Below are 26162 nucleotides of genomic sequence, written 5' to 3'. Positions count from 1 at the left end.
AGAGAGCTAGTATTGAATGGTGGAACAGTGGTGGAACCAGGAAAAAAATGGGGGCAGGCACAGAAAGTGCAAAATGATTTTTTTTTTTTTTGCTTCTGTACCAAATCCATGTGTACAAGAAATCTGGGGGTGGGAGTGGGGAATCTTATCCTCTGCCTCAGCAAAATGTTCCTGTTCAAGACATAGGCTTGCACCATAACTAGGCTTCCATGAACCTTCAGACTTCTTCAGTTCACAAACTGGACCAAGATCTAGTGACGATTCCACTGGTAGAAGAGGAAAGGGGGCAAATTTCACACATTTTCCCCTCCCCTTGCTACCCTCCATTGTTCCAGAGGGTCCCCCCACCCACAGTGGCAGATTTTCAGGGGGTACTAGGGGCCACAGGAGGAAGGGGAAGTGCAAACCATCTCCACCTTACTTCTGCTGGGTGGAGTGCTCTGTGAGCCAAACTCTGCTCAAGGAAGGGTCCCGCCATTGTGAACAGACTCAGGATCCAAGCCATAACCAAGAGCCTCCATTATTCAGAGTATCAGCACTTTTGCTGTAGTGGCAGATTTATGGGACTTTCTAGGCACCTGTGGACTCCAGGAATGGAAAGGGTGGGTCTGGGGTGGAGCAGCACAAGCAGAAATTCTGTACGAAATATCCAATTAACTGAGTCAGTCAAGATTTCAAAAACTCAAGTCCTTATTGGGGGGCGGGGGATGTTTTCTTTTTTTAAAAAATTACATTTTATGTTATGGTAAACAGATGGAATGCATTTGAACGATTGTTATTTATTTGTTGCTGTCAGTTGAATTTATGCCTCTCATTTTATCATGAACCGCAAGACTTCATAAAAGTGTATCTTATTTCACTGATCTTTAATAACCTGGAAACCTGTAACACAAACCTGTAATGAAGCACCCCATATACTCCAAATTAAAAATAAATAAGTGACCTCAAAGAGGTTTTCCCTTCAAAGGCGCTTTCATTTTAGTAGTTTGGTTTATATACATATAAACAAGGCAATACACCGGTAAATATTTCCAGCATCTGGGAGTATATAATGCAAAGGAACTCGCTGAACAGCTATTTATTCCCAGCACACGATTTAGCATTTGTTTATGCAAACCGTATAATTGGAAACTCTGTCCATTTTTCTGCTTGAGCTAAATATTCTGTGTATAAATACTTTTTCATAGTAGATAAATAGGGTTTTTATTTAGGTCTTATCACCTCCATATTACATATTCATTGATTTCTAAACTGCTTTAAACAGCTCAGTAGATGCGAAACATTATGAATTCTATTTTGGCACCTTGGTATTAAATTTGCATATCAGGTCACGCACTGCTTGACATACATGCAAAATTGCACTGCGGCTATTTTATTACGACTCACAAAAGATATTCAGGAACTGCATACACGGCATCAAAAATAAATTAAAAGGGATAAAAGACTCAATACTGGGTCACTTTTCATTGTTTAGGGGTGTTTAAAACAGTATATTTGGGCCTGTCCATAACTAAGAGTTGAGACTAAAGCATCCTTCACTGTGTCTTTGTCTCTTGCTGGATGTTAATTGTTTGAGGTAAAATCATCCTCATCCTCATCCAACCTTTTAGCAAATGTTGTATCCCATTTTGATTCTGATGTTTTGTATTCCATTAATTGACAGATGTTGTAAACAGATAGATGGTATGTAACAATTAGAACAGGTATATTACACACTGAGGCATGTATGATGGCAGACTTATCTGCTTGATTTCTGGTGCAGATAACACGTTGGCTTTCATCTGGGGGGAAGTCCCAAGTTCAAATCCCCACTCTCAGGCATGAAGCTCATTGGATAGCACTGGACCAGTTACTATATCTCAGCCTAACCTACCATACAGGTTTGTTGTGCTGATAAAGTATGGGAGACCTCATACATGCCACCTATGCTCTTGGGAGTAAGGGCAGGATATAAATGTGATGGATAGTTTTTTCCCCATTTTTCAGAGGGGAGAAGCTCATGTATCTGGGATTGCTTCATGTAATACCCTTACTTATTAGTTATTAAAATAATTGTACCCTATGTTTCCATCAAAAAGATCCCCCAAATGGTGACCAACACAAAACCAAAATAAAACAATTTTAAACCACTGGAAACAAAAGTAAAATAAGGAGTGTAATGGTATCTGACAGAAACCACAGCAGAAAGAACAATCTGCAGTGTGCCAATTAGGGATGCTGGAGAAATTCGAGACAGACTAAAATGAGCTCTGATTTCTAAGAATCTGACCTGCAGAATCCACTGTGGAGCGACTCCCTCAGGCCGCGTGGACTTTCTGATTTTTTTTTTTTAACTTTCCCAAAATTTACACATATTTATTCATGGGAAAATACATAAGTTTCTGCTGAGGAAAAGTGGAATGGAATGAGGGACAATACACTAAATGTTACGTACTAAGGTAAATTATGTCAATTCTTATAAAACCTCTTATGTAATTATTAGCATATTTTTCTGCATGATGATTTCTTTTTTTCCATATCCGTCTGTGAGTGGACAATGGAACAAAAGGCACCTGACAATCCATGAAACACAATTGGAGCAGATTTTACAGAGTCCGTACATCCCTAGTGTCAATCCATAATCACCCCATCAGCAGTAACACTAAACACTATATCCAATCGCCGTGCAGACCCAATGCTCTCCAACATGGCCAGTTATCCATAACTGCTGGAAGAGGAACAAGGATGGGGCCAAGTAGGCCCCTCTTGGTAATGCATTCCACAGCTTAGCATTTACATAGCAGTTATGAATGTGCAAAGTGCTTCACCTATATTATTTCAGTAACCCTTAGACCAAGGGTGGGCAATTTGTGGTCCACCCGATTTTCTGGCCTACAACTCTCATTAGCCCTATTCAACTTAGCTAGTGGTAAAGGACGATACGGCCTGTAGGCCAAAACATCTGGAAGATCACAAGTTGCCCAATCCCTTCTTTACATTAACCCTGAAAGGTAGGCTTGTATATTGTAGTGCTGGATGAAAAGAATGCCCTCCTTCTTTCGCAATTCCATCCACAGGTTGCAAAAGTGGGTAGGCATTTTTGGTGACATTCTTAGGGGAGCAGCTGAAGTTTTCAAAGATCTGAGAAGCAGGAGGGCTTACCATTAAAGGCAAGGGCATTATGGGAGAACATGGTGACCTAGGTGGCTGCCAGCTATAGCTCTCAGTGGTGCCTGAAGTCCAGGAAAATTTCTGTTAAAGGAGGAAAAGTTGTGATGTGCAGGGAAAGAGGCTGCGACTCCTTCCCTTTAGTGGTTAGCTGACTCTGAAACTTTAGAAACTGTTGTCTGCTCTCCAAGATCAGTCTTCTCCTTTCACTTTTGCTCACCTCCAATCTCTCCCCATCTCCCATCACTTTTTGTTGTTGTTTATTCGGTCAGTCACTTCCGACTCTTCGTGACTTCATGGACCAGCCCACGCCAGAGCTTCCTGTCGGCCGTCGCCACCCCCAGCTCCCCCAAGGTCGAGTCCATCACCTCCAGAATATCATCCATCCATCTTGTCCTTGGTCGGCCCCTCTTCCTTTTGCCTTCCACTTTCCCTAGCATTAGCATCTTCTCCAGGGTATCCTGTCTTCTCATTATGTGGCCAAAGTACTTCAGTTTTGCCTTTAATATCATTCCCTCAAGTGAGCAGTCTGGCTTTATTTCCTGGAGTATGGACTGCTTTGATCTTCTTGCAGTCCAAGGAACTTTCAGAATTTTCCTCCAGCACCACAGTTCAAAAGCATCGATCTTCCTTCGCTCAGTCTTCCTTATGGTCCAGCTCTCGCAGCCATAGGTTACTATGGGGAATACCATTGCTTTAACTATGTGGACCTTTGTTGTCAGTGTGATGTCTCTGCTCTTCACTATTTTATCAAGATTTGTCACTGCTGTCCTCCCAAGAAGTAAACGTCTTCTGATTTCCTGGCTGCAGTTAGCGTCTGCAGTAATCTTTGCACCTAGAAAGACAAAGTCTGTCACTGCCTCCACGTTTTCTCCCTCTATTTGCCAGTTCTCAATCAAGCTGGTTGCCATAATCTTGGCTTTTTTGAAGTTTAACTGCAACCCAGCTTTTGCTCTTTCTTCTTTCACCTTCGTCATGAGGTTCCCCCATTACTAAAAGAGCTCAAAGTGAAAACTTCAGAACAGCACCAGCATATCACAGATGGGCATGAAACTTCAGGTCCTAGAGTCATTTGGGACTGTTCGCTTCGCGAGCATCTTCCAGTGGAACATGTACTGCTTGTCTGGGTTGGTAGTAGGCTTGTGAAAGGCTGGCCCTGCTTTTCAGTGGTGGTAGAACAGAAGAACATATGAAGATGCTGTATCCAAGGTCAGACCATCGGTCCATCTATCACAGTATTGTCTATTATGAATGGCACTGTTTCTCTAGGTTGTCCAGCAGAGGTCTTTTTCAGCCTGGTTACTCAAGATCCTTTTTGTAGGTGATAGCAGGGAATGAACTCTGGACCTTCTCCATACACTGCTTGAGTTCTACTACTGAGCCATAGGGGTCCTGATAAGCAAATGCTCTATGACTGAGCTCTGGAATGGTTTTGTAAACCATTCTACAGCTCTTGACCAGAGAAAAACAGGAGCAGGAAGGCACTGTTCTTGCTGCTGTGTCCATGGACACATGATGACTATACAGCTTGGGTCCAGGTTATCTGAAAGACCATATTCTCCTCTATGAGCCTACATGTGCCCTGAGATCTTCAGGGGAGGCTCTCCTTGCAGTCCCACTGCCATCACAAGCTCTCCTGGTGGGAATGCGGGAGAGGGCCTTCTCGGTGGCTGCCCCAAGGCTCTGGAACTCCCATCCCAGGGAGGCGAGAGTGGCACCCTCCTTGGTATGTTTCCGCAGGCAGGCAAAAACTTTTTTGTTCCAGCAGGCCTTTGGGGATAGATAGTCGGGACCTGTGAGAATATGATGGATTGGTACTATTGTGTATATTGTTGCTGGCTTTTAAAATTTTGATATTTTATACAATTGTAATATTATTGATGATTTAATTATATTTTAACTTCTGTATATTTCTATTTATATGTTTTAACTGTAAATGTTTTCAATGTTGTAAAGCTGCCTTGAGTCCCAGTATTGGGAAAAAGGCAGGAAATCAAAACAACAACAACAACAACAACAACAACAACATTAATGACTAAAGCACAAGTCTTGGGGTACATAGGGATCCTTAGGGTGTGGATGTCAGAAGTTGTACTTGTGTTATTCCTTTAATGGTTGTCATTAGCTCACCCCAACCCGCCCCCTGTAAGATGTGCAGGGTTGGAGGAAATATGCATGCAGATTGTTGTCTCTGGCATAAAATGGCCATTCTGTATATTTGGCAGAATTACCTTGACTCCTCCTCCTCCTATTACCACAAGTAACAGTGAAGTGATGATTATTATCCTTGGTTGGGTTCTGAGACCATCCACCATGAGACAACAGTTAATTTATCGCTAACAATTTAGATGCGTCCTGCTGTTTTTATCTCAATCTTAGTTGGGGGTGTTAATCTTTTTTTAATATTGCATTTTACACTGATTAAAAATAACCAAGTTTAATATGGCATTCTCATTCTGTTTCCTAAGTCAGTGAGAGCTTTTTTAGTTGAAAAGCAGCTGATCAATGTATTAAACAAAGAACAAATCAGTAATTATGGTTGTCTGGAATGTGCAATGAGTTGTTGCGACACTGGATCAATCCTTGTCATCAACTCACTGCTGATGAGGAGTAAGAACCCACAATATTCAGCTTGTAGCAAATGGACCGTGCTTGCATTCCAAAAATGATCTAAAACCCATTTCCCAAGAAACCCACACCCAATCAGAGGTGTCATCTCTGTGGACAATGCCTACCTGGGGAAAATAAACAACCCCACCCACATACGTTGAACATTTTAAAGTGTTACTTTACTGCAGGACACCATGCTAAATCCTCACATTCTTAGCACTTTGTAAAAATGTTTAATTTATGTTTATATATTCTTATTCAAAACGTTAGTTAACAGCCTGTAGGGACCTGGTAATAGGATCTTTTTCCCTTTCTTTTTTATGTTTATTAGCTACATTAATGACTGTTTCTGTGATTCTGCTACAAAGACTCATGCTAATGAATGCCAATTAATTCCAAAATGATTTTAAACAAAGGCTGATGAGAATGCCCAATCAACCATGGCAGTGTAAAGAGCAAACAAGTCACTCTGACCTATTTTTCTTTTCCTTCCATGTTGCTTTTCTGTTGACAGCCAGCACTGCTATTCTTCCAGTCCACCTATAAAATTCTGGTGTATACCATGCAACATCCAAGCACCATAACACAGAGACACACACATGGATCAGCCTGTAAAATATTTTCAGAAAATAATATTCTGAGAAGTGCTTTGATAATTTTCTTTTCTGGCTCCTACCAAACTGTTGGATAATCACTTGGAGGGGGTGGGTGGGCAGGCTGGAGAATATTTGGCGAAATCCCATCCCCCCAATTTTCCCACCAGCAAACCAGATGGAACCAGCTTATTTTAATATCATATCAGCTTTAGTCCCAACTCCTTCCATTCCTCCTCTTTTAACCCATCACTTCCTTCACCCACCATTATGAACTAGCAATATTGTTTGATTTAGTATGAGCTGAATTTTTTCATACTTTCTGAGAATGTTCTCTTTGGAAGACTATTTGCCCCCAGATTCATGTTTGTCAAAATGTCCTCAAGCCCAAAGTTGTTGTCCTCAAATGAGATGGAGAATTTTGGAATGTCGCCTTTTCTCTGCTCTACAAACTGGATTTTGTAATTGCACATTTTAATAACTAGGTGGTCAAAAGCCTTTATGTATCTCTTGCAACACACAAATTGGAATCTAACTGATGTCAGAATAAATGAGTTAGTGTTTAAGGTGAGATGGGGGCCCTTGTTACTTCTGCTGCAACAGACTAATAGAGTGGTCCTCTTGTCATAATAATACATTTTGAGGAGTTTCTCCACATCTAATGGCATCATTGCTTTTTTTAAAATGGTGATCGTTAATTGACATTTTCCTTGAGAATATATTACAAAGTTTGGTGCTTTATTTCTTTGAAAAATATGTTCTAGTTGAAAGCAGGGATCATAGCTCAGTGGTAGAGCACATGCGTTGGATGCAGATGATCCTGATATCTTGCCTGAAATGCTGGAGACGCACTGCCAGTCAGGGTCGTCCATGCTGGGCTAGTGGGATGAATGGCCTAACTCAATGTAAGGCACCTTCCTATGTTCCTAACAACAGTTCTAAGTAGTTGTTGAATGTGGCCGAGAAATAAATGGACCATGTAGTAGGAAATGATATATGTAGCTAAATTGCATTGCCTAATCCAAAATAAGGACAGTTGTTGCCCTCTCAAGTTATTAGTGATTAGGGATGTATGAGAAATTGGTTTCAGTTCATTTTTGATCATGATTTTATCCAGTTCACACCTTCCAGGTCAAACACGGACTCGAACGCAATCTGCCGTTGAAGTCCGTACATTTCCAAACTTACAATGTGATTCACAGACCCCCTAAAATGCATTCAACAAGATGCATACATTTGAAAAATACATATAAAAAAATGCATACTTTTGAAAAATGGGCACAAATACACTTTAATCAATGGGAGAAGAATGTGTGTATTTTAAAAAAAAATGTGCAAAATGGATGCCTGCATTTGGAAAAATGCACAGATGTTCATGTGAAAAAACAACAACAACAACCCAGAGCTTGCAATCTGAAAGGAACTTGAGTTGGAACATGCTTTTAGATGGAATTTAGGGAACTTCTGTGAGCTCCAGTTTGGCTGATTTGCACATCCCTATTAGTGATATAAGTTTGGTGCTGAACCTGAGTGTGAATACCTCCGGACTGTTCTCATGACATATCCAGGGTGATCTGATCTACACACATTCAAGATGATGTTCCACAGTGCCATGGAGTTTCTCCCACTGAATACTTTACAAAGGCTAAAGTCACTCCAGAAATCTGTATGATAATAATATGGAATTGTTTATTAAAATTGGTTTTAGCTGTTTTAAATGTTTTAAATTTTGTACACTTTTTTTTAAGACTATGTTTTAATTGTTGTAAGCTGCCCAGAGAGCTTCAACTATTGGACAGTATAGAAATGAAAATGATGATGATGGTGATGATGATGATAATGCCCCCTCCCGTTCCATATACAAAAGCTGACTAGAGAGGTAGTTCACCCTTGCTTCATCACTGGCAATGGGACAGCATCTTTCACCATATCTGAAGGCAGGTTAGTTGAGGGGGTGGGGCAGGCCAGGCTGCATGACCCCCAGCTCTCTCCTCCAGCATCTTGCTGCCCTCTCCCAGCATCTGCTGTCAGAGATAACTGCTTCACTCTGCCTAATGGTAGGGCTGGCCCTGAGTTCATCAGATGTGCTCATCAGATCTCAGGCTCACATTTGCACCATCCCAACGTAGATGCTGCAGTGTCCTTTTCCACAAGGTTCTTGCACGGTCAAAAAGATACAACACAGGAAAACACTTTGCACACAAAGTATATTGCATAAATGATTCATTGCAACAGCAACTCAGACTCTATTCTTTTGTCACTATATTTTTGGTGCTGCTACAGCTGGACTATAAGGAAGGCTGAGTGCTGAAGAATGGATGCTTTCAAACTGTGGTGCTGGAGAAGACTCTTACAAGTCCCCTGGACTGCAAGGAGGTCAAATCGGTCAATCCTAAAGGAAATCAGCCCTGAGTGCTCATTGGAAGGACAGATACTGAAGATGAAGCTCAAATATTTTGGCCACCTAATGCGAAGAGAAAACTCCCTGGAAAAGACCCTGATGCTGGGAAAGATTGAAGGCAAAAGGAGAAGGGGACAGCAGAGGATGAGATGGCTAGATAGCATCACCGATGCAATGAATATGAACTTGAGCACATTCCGGGAGACAGCGCAGGACAGGAAGGCCTGGCGTGCTGTGGTCCATTGGGTCACGAAGAGTCGGACACGACTTAACGACTGAACAACAACAACTGCTACCCACCTCCAATATACAAATGGAGGACAAAATGTCAAACACTCCCAACCCCCATGAACATGGACTCACCACCCTTTGGCCATGTTTAACACTCAACAATGAGAGCACAGCTCATTTTAAGTGCAACCATTACATCCACCATTTATTATTCCCCCTGCCATAGTTTCACAAAGATTCCCAAGGCTGCCCAGGCATTATACACCTGGTGGAAGGAGAAAATAAACGTTCCCTTTTAAACAATGCAAGAGCTAACCAATGCAAAAACCTAATAATTAAATTACATTTAGCCGCTGGCTATTATTATTCTGTACTGCTCTCCCACTGAGGCAGCCACGGTGATACGATTTAAGCAGCAATCTAGCAGAACACTTTTCATTGCCCATGATTGTTGTGCCGAGTAAATTGGCTCACATCATCTTTGACTCTAATTTGGGTTTTTAGAACAGTTAATTTGAACTTAAGCACCTATGGAAATGTCATTATCAGGAGGTGTCTATGTTGGGATCCTCTTTCTAGTGGTGCGGTTTAAAACTGGCTGAGCAATGATAGCTCCTGTATGTTCCTTATGCTTCCAAATGCACCATTTATCAGGGATTTATCAGACAATGTCAAAAGAAAACAGTCTTCTCACACACAACAGCTTTCTGCAACATAAATACCATGGAAAAGCTAAGATGAAATCTTTATTATTATTATTTTAAGGTGGCCAGTCCTGTGAGAGTGTGGGTCTGTGTTAAATAAAGCTGGGTGCACCAAACAATTATTAGCTCTGATTAATCAACACATTAACCACAGATTATTAGCATGGACTGTGACGGCAACTTCCCCTTGGAAAAGGCTGATGACATCGTTGTGTTACCCTGCAGAGCCTCTTTTGGGCCTAGCGATTGGGAAGATTCAGTGATGCATAGGTTGGCTGCCTAACAGAGCACCTCAATGACTCCAGATTATCCATTTCCATTAAAAGTCAATAGCTGGGTTCCCACAACATGACAATCCATGCTTAAGACTGAGTATGAGTTGAGTGTGGGTTGTTGTTGAATTGTGGGTTGTTGTGGAACCATAGGTTGTTGCATTGTGTGAACCCAGCCACCCTGACAAACCATGGGTTGTTAACCACAAACAAGCCATGAAGAGTACCAAAGTTTTGTTGTTGGGTTGTGAACTGTGAGTTGTTTGTGATTAATAAACCATGGTTTGTTAGTGAAGTTGGGTTCACACAATAGGTCCATCAAGAATGCACAGTTTGATGACAAACCACACTCAACCCATTCTCAAGCTTGAGTATGGGTTGTCGTGTTGTCTGCACCCAGCCATGGTGTGCAAGCAGAGCAAATGCCTATACACAATGGCTGGGTTCACACAACATGATAATCCACCATCCACACTTCTGGTTTAGTACCCAAGAGATGCACTGAATGCTGGGATATCCATAGTGGACCATCCACCCCAACTCCACCAAGACTATAATCCAAAACTTCTAACGTATTTGCTTTTAGTTTCTTATTACATGAAACAAAAATGTCTCCAGATACAGGGACATGCAAAATGATTAGGGAAATGTCTGGCTTGAATTGGACTCTGGCAGTAAGAAGGGTGGCTTTGAGTTTGTTTCTGAAGCCCCAGCTAGTTGGCAGAGAGAGCCAGTTGGAAACAACGCACTGAATTAAAAATGAGCATATCTCTTAAACAGACACAAGACCGAATGTCACTTTTCCTCTTTGAGAGATGAAAGCCATGGATTTAACCATATCTTATGTCGGGAATGTTAACCATATCAGGTTGTGACATAAACGGCCCACATCAAAGAAGCAAGACTGAAATCAGAGAATTGTTTAGCGGAATAGATGGGGGTGGGTGGCAAGAAGGAAATACTCATGGGCTGTTGTACTTTTAAAAGCAACCACATCAACAGAAGTAATGTTGCTCTCTTCTAGTTGGAAGCAATTAGCTTGGCTGAGGAGACAACTTGCAAAGTGGATGCCTCTTTGAATCTGATCTACTTTTAAAATAGAAGGAAGCCCAGCAGCAAATAAAACTCCAGATGCCAGGGCATGACCAGCTTTCCATATCACTTCCATGTCACTTGTAACATATATGTTTACAAAGAGTCGTCCAGACTTTCCATATCGAAGCCTGCATGTCTACATGGAGCATTGGGCTTGGTGGTGTCTAATTCCATGGGATGTACCTGACAGTAGGGATGTTGGAGAACTCCACAACGGAACCAAATCAGTTTGGCTTTTCATGAATCTGACCCGCGGACTGGCTTTCCCCCTGTTGGGCAGATTCCACAGACTTGCGGACTGATTTTCTAACTTTCCCAAAATTTGTGCAAATTTTGCCATAGAAAAATACACATTAAAAAAAAAAAAAAACCAGCAGCAAAAAATGTACATTTTCCCCATAGGCTCAATAGTGAAAATGCACATTTTGGAGAATGTGCACATTTTTGCATGTGCATTTGTGCAAATTCAGAAACAAAAAAAATCTGATTTTGTCGGTGGGTGGATGATGGAGTGAAAGGTACCTGACAATCTGTGAAACACAGAGAGAATGGATTTTATACAATCTATACATCCCTACCTGACAGTTTGCTTAATTTGAATTGTGGCAGAGCCCAGCTGGGTCAGAGGCAATGATGTGGTCTAAGGGTCCAGATCAGGCAGCGAGAAAAGGAGGCAGCTAGGAGTGACCACTTATGAATGGCCCCCAAAGAGGAAATGCCTCATCCCCCCAAAAAAGACAAAATAGGTCACACATTTGCACAAACTTTGCATATGAAAACATAGATGCAAATTTGAAACAATTATGAATATTTTAACAGAAATACAGTATATCCCACTATTGTGCAGAAAACTGCGAGCAGGTGGCTTCTGTGCCATCCTGTTCAGTCTGCTGCCCAGGTGCTAACTGTCGATGGGCAACAGTTCTTTATTTTTAAATTGGAATTAGACAGGACCACCCTTGAAATAGATGACTGTCCTCTGTAAAGGACAGAGGACACCCTAGGGGAAGCTTCAGATCAGGACTGTGACATGGGGAAGGGGGAAGGGTTTTTAACCCTTTCCTCCTGTACTGCCTTCCCCATTGAAAATCTCCCCCCCCCCCCCGCAGCTAATTTTCCCCAGGGTGCTGATAGCAGCAAAAAAGGAGCTGGGGAGGAGGGCATATCAAACAGGGAAAAGGTGCAGGAGGGAAGAAAGGCTCGATCCCTTTGGCACAGTACCAATCCAGATCTATCCTCCACCCCACACATGAATCTTCTTCTTCTTCTTCTTCTTCTTCTTCTTCTTCTTCTTCTTCATTTCATTTCTATACCCCCAACAGCCGAAGCTCTCTGGGCAGTTCACAACAATTCACAAGATAAAATGCAGCATAAGAATTTAAAAATACAAAATGTAAAAACAATCTGAACAGCTAAAAATAATTCCAATAAAATACTAGACCTGTTCAGACACCTGGCATAAATGCCCCATCCATATGCCATTAAATGCCTGGGAGCAAGAGGACATCTTAACCTGGCACTGAAAAGATGACAGTGTCAACACCAGGCAGGCCTCAGTGGGGAGTTCATTCCACATAGTCAGGGAGGCCACCATTGAAAAGGCCCTCTCCCTTGTTGATGCTTTTACTTACTTACTTACTTACTTACTAAAAAGGCTAGAATCTGAATCACAACATCACAACACATTTAGTTGACCCTGGGTAATACATTTCTATCCCACTCTCCATCTAATGAGTTCTGGGGAGCATTCATGAGGGATTTGCCTCTATTTAGTCCTAACAATGATCCTGTGAGGCAGCTTTGGCAGAATTACAGTGACCAGCCCAAGGTCATCGAGCTTCATGGCTAAGGAGTGACCTGAACATGGAACTCTTTGATCCAAGCCTTAACATTCTATTCACTCTAGATGTTGTGGACTTCAACTCCCATCAGCCACAGCCAGCATGGCCACTGGGCATGAATGCTGGGAGCTGTAGTCCAAAAGGGCTTCAGGGTGGGGAATGCTTCACTAGACTACGTTGGCTTTACAAAGTGGTTCTGCCTGAGAGGGGGAAGCAGAAAATGGCACACAGCAGAAAACAGTAGACCATCATTTAAGTCAGAGGGCCAAATTCCATTTTGGAGGTCTTGGTGAGTTGGGAGCTGCATTTCAATAGTGGGTGGAGCTGAAGGCAAAAGGGTGTAGTCAAATATGCAACCCTCCCCACCCCAGCATGGTTTAGCTTAAAGTTCTTCCTGCTCTTAAGGAAGCCTTAAGAGACGCCAGTGGGGGCTGGTGGCTCAGATTTCAGTAGTGCTGAGAATCCATTCCAAGTTTCAGTCAGAACCAGCCGGAACTTTAAAGGAGCTGCTAAAGTGCTGAACCTATTTCAGGAATATGGAAGAGTTCTGGCTGGTTCTGACTGAAACCCAGAATGGATTCACAGCCCCACCAAAATTGGAGCCACCAGCCTCCTCTGGGAGAAACACTCCAAGCTTTTAGAATGGGAAATAAACTGCACAAATGCTGGGAAACCATCAAACAATTGGTGGTTGGGAAAAGGGGGCTGGGGCAGGGAAAGGGGGCGTGGCTTCTGGGGGACCCTTGGCGAGCCAGATTTTGCCCTGAGGCCTGAGGTTCTGCAACCCTGATTTAAGTTAAAGCATTTCGTTGCCTCTTCTGTAACACCTGATGCTTTCAGGCTGCCTCCTCCTCCTCCTCTATGTATTGTTAATATTTTAACACAGATTGTCAAAATTTTCATTTTGTGAACGAAATGGGCTTGCTCCTATTCCCACCCCCCTTGCATGAATGTTTTAAAAGCAAACATAAGCAACGTGCAGACAGAGCCATTGTTTATTTATGATCCCCATGACAATCAGCGTGGCATATGTGCCTACAATGTTTGACAGATAAAAAGAGTTATTTACAGAAGCCATGTTTATTATGTATGAAGATGGAAGTGGCTCCAATATTTGCTAAGCCCTCCATTCATTCCCTTCCAGAGCAGCTTTCTGGGACAGTTGTAGAACTGTGCAAGAGGAACATTATAAATGCTCACTCCTATCTAGCCTGGATGCCATTTTAATCTCCTGAGTGTTAATTTTGCAATGCATCGTAGCCACGTCATTTGCATATGGATTGGTTTCTGAAAACTTTGCCGAAAGTGGATCCCTTGCTGCTTAGTTCAACCCAAAGAATATAGTTAGGGTGCAATCCTATTCAGATAGGCGTCCGCCTCCGAACTCGGAGGTGACCGCCTATACAATGCAGGGCAGGAGAAGCACCAAGGAGATCATTCCCTCCGCGTTTCTCCTGCCCTGCATTTTCGGCTAGACAGCCAATTGCAGCTGTCTAGCCGTGAGAGGCCTGAGAGGGGGAGGAGGCTGCCATATGACACATTGGATGTGTTGTACAGGCATTTCCACCCTCCCTGCCCTGGAACGCCCCTTTTTGGCTGCTCCGTGCTCCTCTGGTGAGCACGGAGGACAGGGCTGTTCTGCGCTGCCTCCGAGGCAGTACGGAATTGGGGGGAGGTCAGTTCTTTGGGAAACGACCTCAGAGCATGAGCTCTGAGGTTGGTTCCTGGAAAACCAGGTATCCTATGGCCATCTAGCTGCTGTCTAGCAGCCATAGGATTGCTCCCTCTATTGCATTTATTTAATTACAATATTTGCCTGTTTCCCATTCACATATTCAGAATGGCTGTCAGTTAAAAAAATCCTCATAAAATAATAAAAATGCAACAAAAATAGATTACACAACAGCATCAACAAGAGCAGAAGTCTGAGGTTGCATGGTGGGGTGGGGGATTTGAGGAACAGACCAATAAGTGTTCCGCCACTGATTGCCTACAAAAAGCACTGGAAGAATAAAAAGATCTTCGCCTGTTGTCTGAACAATAAAAGCATTGCTGTGCCTGCTGAACATATCTGGGGACTGTATTCCATTATTGGGGTGCCACCCCTGAAAGGGCCCTCTCCCTGATCACCACACGCCTAATCCTTGAATACAGGGCACATTAAATAGGACATCCAAAGCTTCAGACATTACATGTTCAAATGGGAGAAGGTGGTATCAAGTTCCCAGGTACCAAGTTGTTAGGGCAGCCTTCCCCAACCTGGAACTCTCCAGATGTTTTGGACTACAATACCCATCATTCCCAGCTACAGACCATGCTAGGTACTTTCCTGTCTAGGTAGCCACCAGGCCAAAACCCACTTAATTTTCACAGTTCAGTTTAGATACAGTACCTTCAGAACATTATCCAAGATAGATAGATAGATGATAGATAGATAGATAGATAGATAGATAGATAGATAGATAGATAGATAGATGAATTTAGGTAAAATGAAGATGTGGATTTTCTTTGATAGATGGAGTCTATATAGGTGGAATTTTAGTGGGGAAGATAGCAAGTACATCCCCCACACATTTAGAGCACCAGTAGATAGGACACAAGAGATATAATTGTGGGTAGACAGGGTTTGTCAATGTAAGGCTTTATTTTCCCTTACTGATATTGTTATGCAGCCAAATTCTATTGGCGATATGGCACTGTGATATCATCATATTCACTATATGATCCCTGATTGGCTGGGGATTACAGTGAAGAAGGCCTTTCTTGGAAAGACAAATGGCACCCAACAGCCTCAGATAAGGAACAACGTCATGAACAGGAGCAAAAAAAGTGTGCGAGAGAGGGGAAGGAAAGCTTTTACACACATGCCGGAATGGCAACCTGCAGAGTGAAAAATTGTACCTCACGAGAATTCAGGGTAGCATTGCTGCCTATGCTTGAAATCTCTTTCTTTGCATTATGGGCTATAGATGGGGGAAGGAGTGGGCAGGGGGAGAGCAGGAAAGCACATACACATGAGGCTTAATTTAGAAGGAAACACTTCTTAAAAAGCTGTGGACTACTCATAAAGTACAGCGACAAAACTATATCACAACAGCAACTGGGAGTAAGCAGCCAAAAATGTATAGCATAGTCTTCATATTTCAAAGATATGCCCTCCTTCTTCCTTCCAAGGAAACAAGCCCTGCTTGTGTACCGAGGCAAATGGCTAGACATCTACCAGCTGCATCTGGGCTTAAAAGTCCTGGATCAAGAAGAGCTGTGCAGCCACTACTTTAAATTAAAAGAAGCAAACAGTTGTGGAAATTCACCAATTCCATTAAGAGGACATCATGCTGGTTTTATTAAGAAAACCCTACTTTGCATATTAAGGAAAATAACAATCTCAGTGTTTACATTTCAAAACACAGGCGTGTGTGAAGTGAAGGGTGGAAAGTCGCTAACAGCAGACATGACTGCTTACTTGTCCAATGGCTTTGAGTGTCACTCTTTGCGCACGTATGAAATATAACCCGATGGGTTTACACATCTGGAGAACATAATTGCATGGAGTTATTCCAAGGAACTGGAGCAAGGAAAGCAGCAGGAGGTGCCGTAACCAAAATACATTTGGGCTGACCTTATTTATGAGCGTCGGCAGGAGTACGGGTTGCATAGTAAAGAACTGTGAGCTGCATAGTAGCCACAGAAGGGGAAGCAACTTTGGTGTCACCATGCCAGCAGCCTAGGAGAGGAGGTGGGTGGAAAGAAAAATCAGCAATTGGAGACATGGAGGGCTAACTTTGGGAAGCTGCCCACCATTTTGTTTTATTCACAATACACTGGAGCGATGTTATGCGATTTCCCCCTCCCAATATGGAAGCTCTCTGAGGCAGACAATGGCTGTGTTTCTGCTGATAAGTGTTCTGAATATACAACAACAGGCTGTGGGAGGGCAGAAAAAAAAAAGAACCAGTTTTGCAAGTTTCCAGATGGAGGTGGTTGAAGCCCCACAATGAACTGTTGGCTGGCCTGGGTGTATTTTGCAAATTAATTCACTGGGAAATGGAATATTTACCATGGCAGATATGTATCCTGACCCCTTCATGGATCACTGCCTTGTTGTGGCGAAGGGGCTTGTGTAACTCAGTGAAGCCATAAGCTATGCCGTGCAGGGCCACCCAAGACGGACAGGTCATGGCAGAGAGTTCTGACAAAATGTGGTCCACTGGAGAAGGAAATGGCAACCCACTCCAGTATTCTTGCCAAGAAAACCCCATGGAACATATCACAAGGCTAAAAGAGATGACACTGGAAGATGAGCCCCTCAGGTTGGAAGTTGTCCAATATACTACTGGGGAGGAGCAGAGGGTATTTCCAAGTAGTGCCGGAAAGAGTGACCATGGTATCCTTCTGGAAAGGTTGTCTGGGTTGGGAGTTGGAGGCACTGCACTACAGTGGTTCCGCTCCTACTTGGATGGCCGATTCCAGAAGGTGGTGCTGGGGGATTATTGCTCTGTGCCATGGCAATTGTGCCATGGGGTTCCACAGGGCTCTATTCTATCCCCCATGCTGTTTAACATCTACATGAAACCGCTGGGGGAGGTTATCCGGAGGTGTGGGCTGAGGTGCCATCAATATGCGGATGACACCCAGCTCTACCTCTCTTTCTCATCAAAACCAGGTGAGGCAGTGGCTGTTCTGAATCAGTGCCTGGGCACGGTAATGGACTGGATGAGGGCCAATAAACTGAAACTCAATCCAGACAAGACGGAGGTACTGTTAGTGGGTGGTTCGTCTGCCCGGCTAGGTGATATTCAACCTGTTCTGGAGGGGGTTGCACTCCCCCTAAAGGATCAGGTTCGTAGTTTGGGGGTGCTCTTGGATCCAGAACTGTCACTTGAGGCACAGGTGAACTCAGTGGCACAGAGCACTTTTTATCAGCTTAGGCTGGTATACCAACTACGCCCTTATCTGGACAGAGATAGCCTAGCTACAGTTATCCATGCTCTGATAACTTCTCGTCTGGATTACTGCAATGCGTTATACGTGGGGCTGCCTTTGAAAACAGTCCGGAAACTTCAGCTGGTCCAAAATAGGGCAGCAAGATTGTTAACAGGGACTGGCCTGCGAGCTCATATTACGCCAGTACTTTTCCAGCTGCACTGGCTGCCAGTCCATTTCCGGGCCCGATTCAAAGTGCTGGTGTTAACATTCAAAGCCCTTAACGGCTTGGGGCCAGGTTACCTGAAGGATCGCCTCCTCCCATATGTGCCTGCCCGGACCTTAAGATCATCATCAGCAGCCCTTCTCCGTGAGCCCCTGCCAAAGGAAGTGAGGCGGGTGGCTAATAGGAGGAGGGCTTTTTCTGTTGTGGCACCCCGGCTCTGGAATGAGCTCCCTAGTGAGGTTCGCCTGGCACCTACATTGTACTCCTTTCGGCGCCAGGTGAAGACCTTTTTATTTTCCCAGGCATTTTAGCATTTTAGCTTTCTAAATTTTTAGCTTTGCTGTTTTAAATCTGTATTTTAAACTCCTGTACTGCTGCTAGGTTTTATTGTGGTTGTATTGTTATATTGTGGTTTTAATGTTCTATATATTTTAAATTGTTTTATTGTGTGTTGTTTGATTTTAGTTTTTGTGAACCGCCCAGAGAGCTTCGGCTATTGGGTGGTATAGAAATGAAATAAATAATAATAATAATAATAATAATAAGAAGAAGAAGAAGAAGAAGAAGAAGAAGAGTGAAGTGGCTGGGCCAAAGCTGAAAGGACACTCAGCTGTGGATGTGTCTGGTGGTGAAAAGAAAATCCGATGCTGTAAAGAACAATATTGTTTAGGAACCTGGAATGTCAGATCAATGAATCAAGGTAAGCTGGAGGTGGTCAAACATGAGATGGCAAGATTGAACATCGACATCTTGGGAATCAGTGAACTAAAATGGACAGGCATGGGCGAATTTAATTCAGGTGACCATCATATCTACTATTGTGGGCAAGAATCCCTTAGAAGAAATGGAGTAGCACTCATAGTCAACAAAAGGGTGGGAAAAGCAGTACTGGGGTACAATCTTAAAAATGATAGAATGATCTCAGTACGAATCCAAGGCAAACCATTCAACCTCACAGTAATTCAAGTCTATGCCCCAACCACTGAGGCCGAAGAAGCTGAGGTTGATGGGTTCTATGAAGATCTACAACACCTTCTAGAACTAACACCAAAAAAAGATGTCCTCTTCATCATAGGGGATTGGAATGCTAAAGTAGGAAGTCAAGAAATCACCAGGATAACAGGCAGGCATGGCCTTGGTGTACAAAATGAAGCAGGACAAAAGCTAATAGAGTTTTGCCAAGAGAACACGCTGATCATAGCAAACACTCTTTTCCAACAGCACAAGAGACGACTCTACACATGGACCTCACCAGATGGTCAGTATCGAAATCAGATTGATTATGTCCTTTGCAGCCAAAGATGGAGAAGCTCTATACAGTCAGTAAAAGCAAGACCTGGAGCTGACTGTGGCTCAGATCAGGAGGTGCTTCTTGCAAAATTTCGGCTGAAATTGAAGAACGTAGGGAAAACCACTAAACCATTCAGGTATGACCGCAATCATATCCCTTATGAATATACAGTGGAGGTGAGGAATAGATTTCAGGGATTAGACCTGATAGACAGAGTGCCTGAGGAACTATGGACGGAGGTCCGTAACATTGTTCAGGAGGCAGCAACGAAATCCATCCCAAAGAAAAAGACATGCAAGAAAGCCAAGTGGCTGTCTGGTGAGGCTTTACAAGTAGATGAGGAAAGAAGGGAAGCGAAAAGCAAGGGAGAAAGGGGAAAATATATCCAACTGAATGCAGAGTTCCAGAGAATAGCAAGGAGAGACAAGAAGGCCTTCTTAAATGAACAATGCAAAGAAATCGAGGAAAACAACAGAATGGGAAAGACTAGAGATCTCTTCAAGAAAATCGGAGATCTCAAGGGAACGTTTTGTGCAAAGACAGGCATGATAAAGGACAAAGAAGGCAGGGACCTAACAGAAGCAGATGAGATTAAGAAGAGGTGGAAAGAATACACAGAAGAACTATACAGGAAAGATCTGAATGTCCCTGATAGCCATGATAGTGCGGTCACTGAACTTGAGCCGGACATCCTCGAGAGTGAAGTCAAGTGGGCCTTAGGAAGCATTAGTAACAACAAAGCTAGCGGAGATGACAGTATTCCAGCTGAGCTATTTAAAATCCTAAAAGATGATGCTGTTAAAGTGCTGCATTCAATATGCCAACACATTTGGAACACTCGACAATGGCCGCAAGACTGGAAAAGGTCAGTTTACATTCCAATTCCAAAAAAGGGCAACGCCAAAGAGTATTCAAACTACCACACAATTGTGCTCATTTCACATGCCAGCAAGGTGATGCTCAAAAACCTACAAGCTAGGCTTCAGCAGTATGCGAACCGAGAACTACCAGAAGTACAAGCTGGGTTTTGAAGAGGCAGAGGAACTAGAGATCAAATCGCCAACATTCGCTGGATCATGGAGAAAGCAAGAGAATTCCAGAAAAACGTCTCTTTCTGCTTCATTGACTACGCTAAAGCCTTTGATTGTGTGGATCACAACAAACTGTGGCAAATTCTTAAAGTGATGGGAGTACCAGACCACCTTACCTGTCTCCTGAGAAACCTGTACAAGGGTCAAGAAGCAACAGTAAGAACCAGACATGGAACAACCGAGTGGTTCAAAATTGGGAAAGAGTACGACAAGGCTGCATATTGTCACCCTGCTTATTTAACTTATATGCAGAGTACATCATGAGAAACGCCGGGTTGGATGAATCACAGGTCGGAATTAAGATTGCTGGGAGAATTATCAACAACCTCCAATATGCAGACGATACCACCCTAATGGCAGAAAGTGAAGAGGATCTAAAGAGCCTCTTGTTGAGGGTGAAAGAGGAGAGTGAAAAAGCTGATTTGAAACTCAACATTAAAAAAACGAAGATCATGGCATCTGGCCCTATCACTTCCTGGCATATAGAAGGGGAAGAAATGGAAGCAGTGACAGATTTTACTTTCTTGGGCTCCAAGATCACTGCAGACGGTGACTGTAGCCATGAAATTAAAAGACGCTTGCTCCTTGGGAGGAAAGCTATGGCAAACCTAGACAGCATAGTAAGAAGCAGAGACATCACCTTGCCGACAAAGTTCCGTCTAATCAAAGCTATGGTTTTCCCAGTAGTAATGTATGGCTGTGAGAAGTGGACTATAAGGAAGGCTGAGTGCCGAAGAATCAATGCTTTCGAACTGTGGTGCTGGAGAAGACTCTTACGAGTCCCCTGGACTGCAAGGTCAAATCAGTCAATCCTAAAGGAAATCAACCCTGACTGCTCATTGGAAGGACAGATGCTGAAGCTGAAGCTCAAATATTTTGGCCACCTAATGCGAAGAGAAAACTTTCTGGAAAAGACCCTGATGCTGGGAAAGACTGAAGGCAAAAGGAGAAAGGGACGGCAGAGGATGAGATGGCTAGATATCATCACCGATGCAATGAATATGAACTTGAGCACATTCCGGGAGAGAGCGCAGGACAGGAAGGCCTGGCGTGCTATGGTCCATGGGGTCACGAAGAGTTGGACATGACTGAATGACTGAACAACAACAATGTATCCTGAAGGCATATGTTTTGAAAACATAATCAGTGGTGGTGTGGTGGTTGTCATAGCAGTCGGAGGTCTCTGAGCTCAGTAACTGAGCACATGATTTCTATACAGCAGGTCCCAGGTTCAATCCCTTACACCTCCAGTTAAACAGATCTCAGGTAGCAGGGTTGCAGAAAAGCAAAACAAAACACCACCACCCTCTCTCAGGTGATAGGGAGCCACCAGAGAAGACAATTCTGGACTAGATGGCCCATGATCAATGATGCCATCAAGGTGGGACTTTGAGGAACAGGTCGAGGGTCCCACTCAGCAGAATGCGAAGATGGGCTGGCTTATCACATTTTGAAGTAAATTCAATTGCCATCTAAAGATACCCCCCACCCCAGACTATTAAGGCCAGAATCTAAAATTACCTGACTGCACCTCTGGCATTGTTTAGGGAGAAAGACCCATATGCTTGCACATGTCTTGCATTCAGGAGGTTCCAGCTTCAATATCTGTCATCTCTGGTTAAAAGGTGATGGGAAAGGCCTCTGTCAAAGTCCTGGATACCCACTGCCAGTCACTGGAGACAATTCTGAGCTAGACAGCCTGACTCAGGATAAAGCAGCTTTATATATTCCTATTGTCCAATTAAACCAAAACAAAGCAAAAAACAGAAACCACATGCAATTAAGTCACTTGCATCATTTAGGGATGGCTGTCATTTGCAAATCTGTCCCTTTTTGGGCACGACAGATTCCCTCTGCCCGCCTGGCTTGGCTTGGCTTGCATTCATGAGCTGAGCTGTGGGTTTTTCCCCCAAATCTGGGAACTTAAAAAAAAATAAAAATAAAAAGGTTGCGCAAACTGCAGTCACAATTACAGCTGTAATATGCTTAATCTGTGCAAATTACAGCCACAATTTAGGCAAACTGCAGCCAGAGTCTGCAGAAATCACACAGATTGTGGCTGCGATTTGCATAACTTTCTATTTATTAAAAAGAAACAAACCCAAAAATCTATGAGTTGGCCTGACTCGACGCAGATCAAGTCAGGCCAGCTTGCAGGGAAGTGAGCTGAAGTCCAGGGGTGGGGTGAGCTGATGAAACCTTGGTGAGCTCCACCCCCGAGACAGATTCCTGTGACATCACTAGCATACTCAAGCCACTGGCACATGCAGTGCACAAGAGTGATCCAGGTCTGTTTGGAGAGATGTGCACATGGTGAACCTGATGGTGCAATTAAACTGGGCTCAGATGTTATTGTATGTCTGCCTCTGCTGACAATTGTTCCAAGACATGCAATACCAGCACGTAAGAAACAGAAAGGGCAAGATTTTGCTATGGATGGATGGATCTGTCAAGTTTGATTCCAGTTGGTTTCTCAATTTTCCAACCTTATGTTCATTCTGCCCTATTTTTGTAGCAGTTTGCAATTCCCCCTAAAAAAAAAGCAAGAAAATTCATACACATTTATGTGCATATTTCTCAAAATATACACATGTTTGTATGCACTTTCCCAAATCTATGCATTTCTCCCAAGCAATTCCCCTTAATAGAACACATTTTTGTGCACACCTTTTCCTAGTATACACAATTTTGTGTGCATATGTTTTAAAAGAATGTCAATTTGGGCATCACAACATTCTGAAAAGTGTGAATAGCACCGTATAAGCGCATCCTGCTTTGTGTGCATGTGCAGGAAATCTGAATTCGGAACATTCACATTAAAATGTGAACCCAACAAATTTCTCACCCATCCCTAGATTTTGCCCATAGCCAGGTGGAGCTGGCCAAGGACCCAGCTAGGAACAAGCTGCCTTATACTCCATCAGACCACTGGTCCATCTAGCCCAGTAGAACATAAGAAGAGCCATGTTGGATCAGACCAAGGGTCCATCTAGTCCAGCATTCTGTTCCCACAGTGGCCAACCAGCTGCCCATGGGAAACCCACAAGCAGGACAGGAGTGCAACAGCACCCTCCCATGTATGTGCCCCAGCAACTGGTGTACATAAGCATACTGCCTCTGATACTGGAGGTAGCATAGAGCCATCAGGACTAGTAGCCATTGGTAGCCTTCTCCTCCAGGAATGTGTCTAACCCCCTTTTAAAGCCATCCAAATTGGTGGCCATCACTATATCTTGTGGTAGCAAATTCCATAGTTTAACTAAGTGCTATGTAGTGGCTGACAACTCTTCAGGGTCTCAGCAGATGTCTTTCCCAATTCTCTTTTAACTGGAGGTGTGTGCCAGGGGTTGAAACTGGGACTTCCTCCATGCAAAAGGATGTGTTCTACAACTGAGCCACGTTCCTTCCCCAACCATGCTGGGAGCCAAGGTTGGGCCTTGCTTTTTCACTGTGAAAGGTGAAAAGCCAAAATGCCTCCCCACTCAGTCAGAGGCCTCCCTCCCAAAAACTAAAACAAAGAGGAAATAACCACCCTTTCCCTGCCTCGCAGTTTCCTGTTTCAAGGAATCAACAGAAACAAGGTAGGTGTCTTTTCCTTAAGCTATTGCCCTACAATTTCTGTTCATTTTAACAATTGACTGCAAAGAGTTTTCCTCTTAAAATGTTATGGAGTGAGTTGTTTAAATGCTGTGTAGTTTTGTTTTTCAGTTTAAAAACAAAAACTAAAAACTAAATAGCAGCATTTCCTCTACAGGAATGAAAAAGAACCAACAGTTTTGACTGCCCAAGAGGCTTAAGTTTTGACTACCCGATGACGCCTAAGACATACATTTCTTGGACAGCAGCCCTCCGTTATCACACGACAAGCTAACTGATGGCATGCCAAAGCCCTTGGAGTAGACTGGCAGTAGCTACAGGGTATCAGTCTTAGGCTGAAGAAAGACATAGTAGCAGACTGAGAGCTGGGACAGGAGGCTCACCTGGGAAGTCAACTTCCACTTGGCTCCTCCCTTCACTGAAGTGTCTCCATTCCAGCTGGTCACTATAAGAACAGTTATGTAACTTTAAGGGCTGGTGACTAAGCTTGCTTGTTTTTCTCTTCCTTCCCCATCCCCCTTTCCTTTTGTGTCATGTCCCGTAGATTGTAAATGTCCATCCAGGGACTATTTTCACTTTTAATCTCTGTGCAGATTGTACAATGCTCAGTTGTGACAAAGCATTGCTCGAAGAGGAATTCTGAGAAGAAATGGTGGCCACCCAGAAAATCCTTGGAACAATGCTACATGTATCACTACCCAGAATACAGGTTTTTGGGAAAATTGTTTCTGGCAGCCACCAGAAGGAGAACTACCACCACTCCCATGCAACCAGCGGTGGCAAAAGATGGGTGGTGGTGGCAAAATAACGTAGGTGGAGGCAGGCTGATTTGGCTTCCCCTTTCACCACCAAACCACCCAATTTTCACCCCAAAGTTATCTTCATAGGGCTTTTGGCTCAAGCCTGATACACACTTCAAAAATGACTGTTTCGGAGTGCAAGTTTTTTTTTTTTTAAAGTTTACAGAAACCAGAACCCCTTCCCTAATATTACTAACACTCACACATTGGTCAGCCAGCTAAATAACTTGTATCTACAATTCATGGACAGCTGCCAGTGTATGTATTCAACTCTCTTTTCCCATGTGTGCTTTCCCCCCTTTCTTTCTGCCTTTTTTATTAGTGTTATTAACATATTCCCACATGAAGCATTCACCTGCAGCCTTTAAGTGTTTTTCCATATTTGGTTCAGGGACAAAAGAAGAGGGGAAATGCTTAAGTACTTGTTGTAAAAAGCTAGAAATACTCTCCCAAGGTCTTTGTCCAATTTTTGCACTTTTGAAACAACAATATTAGCTCATCAATGAGAGTGCAAGCAGTGTAAACCATTTGTGCAGCCATATCTCTAGTCCTCCAAGGCAACGTTCATACTAAATCTCTACTAAACAGGCTCCTGGCCATCATGGTACAGACGAGGACCTTGGGAACGTGATGGTGGTGTGTGTTAAGGGATTTGAACCAGGGAAGTAATAGTAAATCACCACATTATGCAGAGCACGGTGGAAGAGCAAGGTGGTGGATTTCTGGACTGTACTTCTTCAGACTACGGGTGAGGGTTCACGTATTTGGACTGCTCCCCCAGATTAAACAGAAACAAAGCCCCCTTCATAAATTAACTAGTATATCATAGAATGATAGAGTTGGAATGGGTATTAGAGACCAGCCTCTGCTTGATATAGGAAATTCAGAGTTAGAACATCCACAACAGATGTCTCTGTAGTCCCTGTTTGAAGACCTTCACTGAGGGAGAACCCACTACTCCCATAAGTGCTTGTTTCCACTGTCAAACTGCTCTTGCAATCAAGAAGTTTTTCTAAATATTTAACCAAAATCTACCCACCTACCTCTGATGTAAGCCAATTAGGTCTAGCTCTGCCCTCTGGGGCAGCAGAGCACATGTTTTTGCTAGAGATGCAGCCAGATGTCGCAATTAGGAGGCTCGTTGGTCGAAACTTGTCCGTTTGCCATGCTCACCTTTGTAGTGAGCCTGGATCAATGTATTACAAATTCACTATTACGTTCAGAATTTATTGTGGGCTTTGGAGCATGCACATTAAAGTAGTGCATCCCCCCCCCTTAAATTTCTACTTATCCTACCAGCTGGACCTCTCAAGAACCTACTCTAAGCAGTTTCATTAGCT

The 26162-nt window shown here is 43.3% G+C and overlaps 1 protein-coding gene across 1 annotated transcript in view; it reads right to left on the bottom strand.

The window, feature by feature from the left end:
- AFF2 (ALF transcription elongation factor 2) overlaps window positions 1–26162 on the bottom strand; it is a 574244-nt gene that overhangs the window by 342971 nt on the left and 205111 nt on the right. The window lies entirely within an intron of this gene.

This window comes from Heloderma suspectum, chromosome 9 (genome assembly GCF_057233095.1).
Source record: "Heloderma suspectum isolate Gila_16-S chromosome 9, 16-S_ref, whole genome shotgun sequence".
Taxonomy (NCBI): Eukaryota; Metazoa; Chordata; class Lepidosauria; order Squamata; family Helodermatidae; genus Heloderma; species Heloderma suspectum.
Note: the sequence above shows the minus strand (reverse complement) of the source record. Positions and strands in the feature narration are given on the sequence as shown.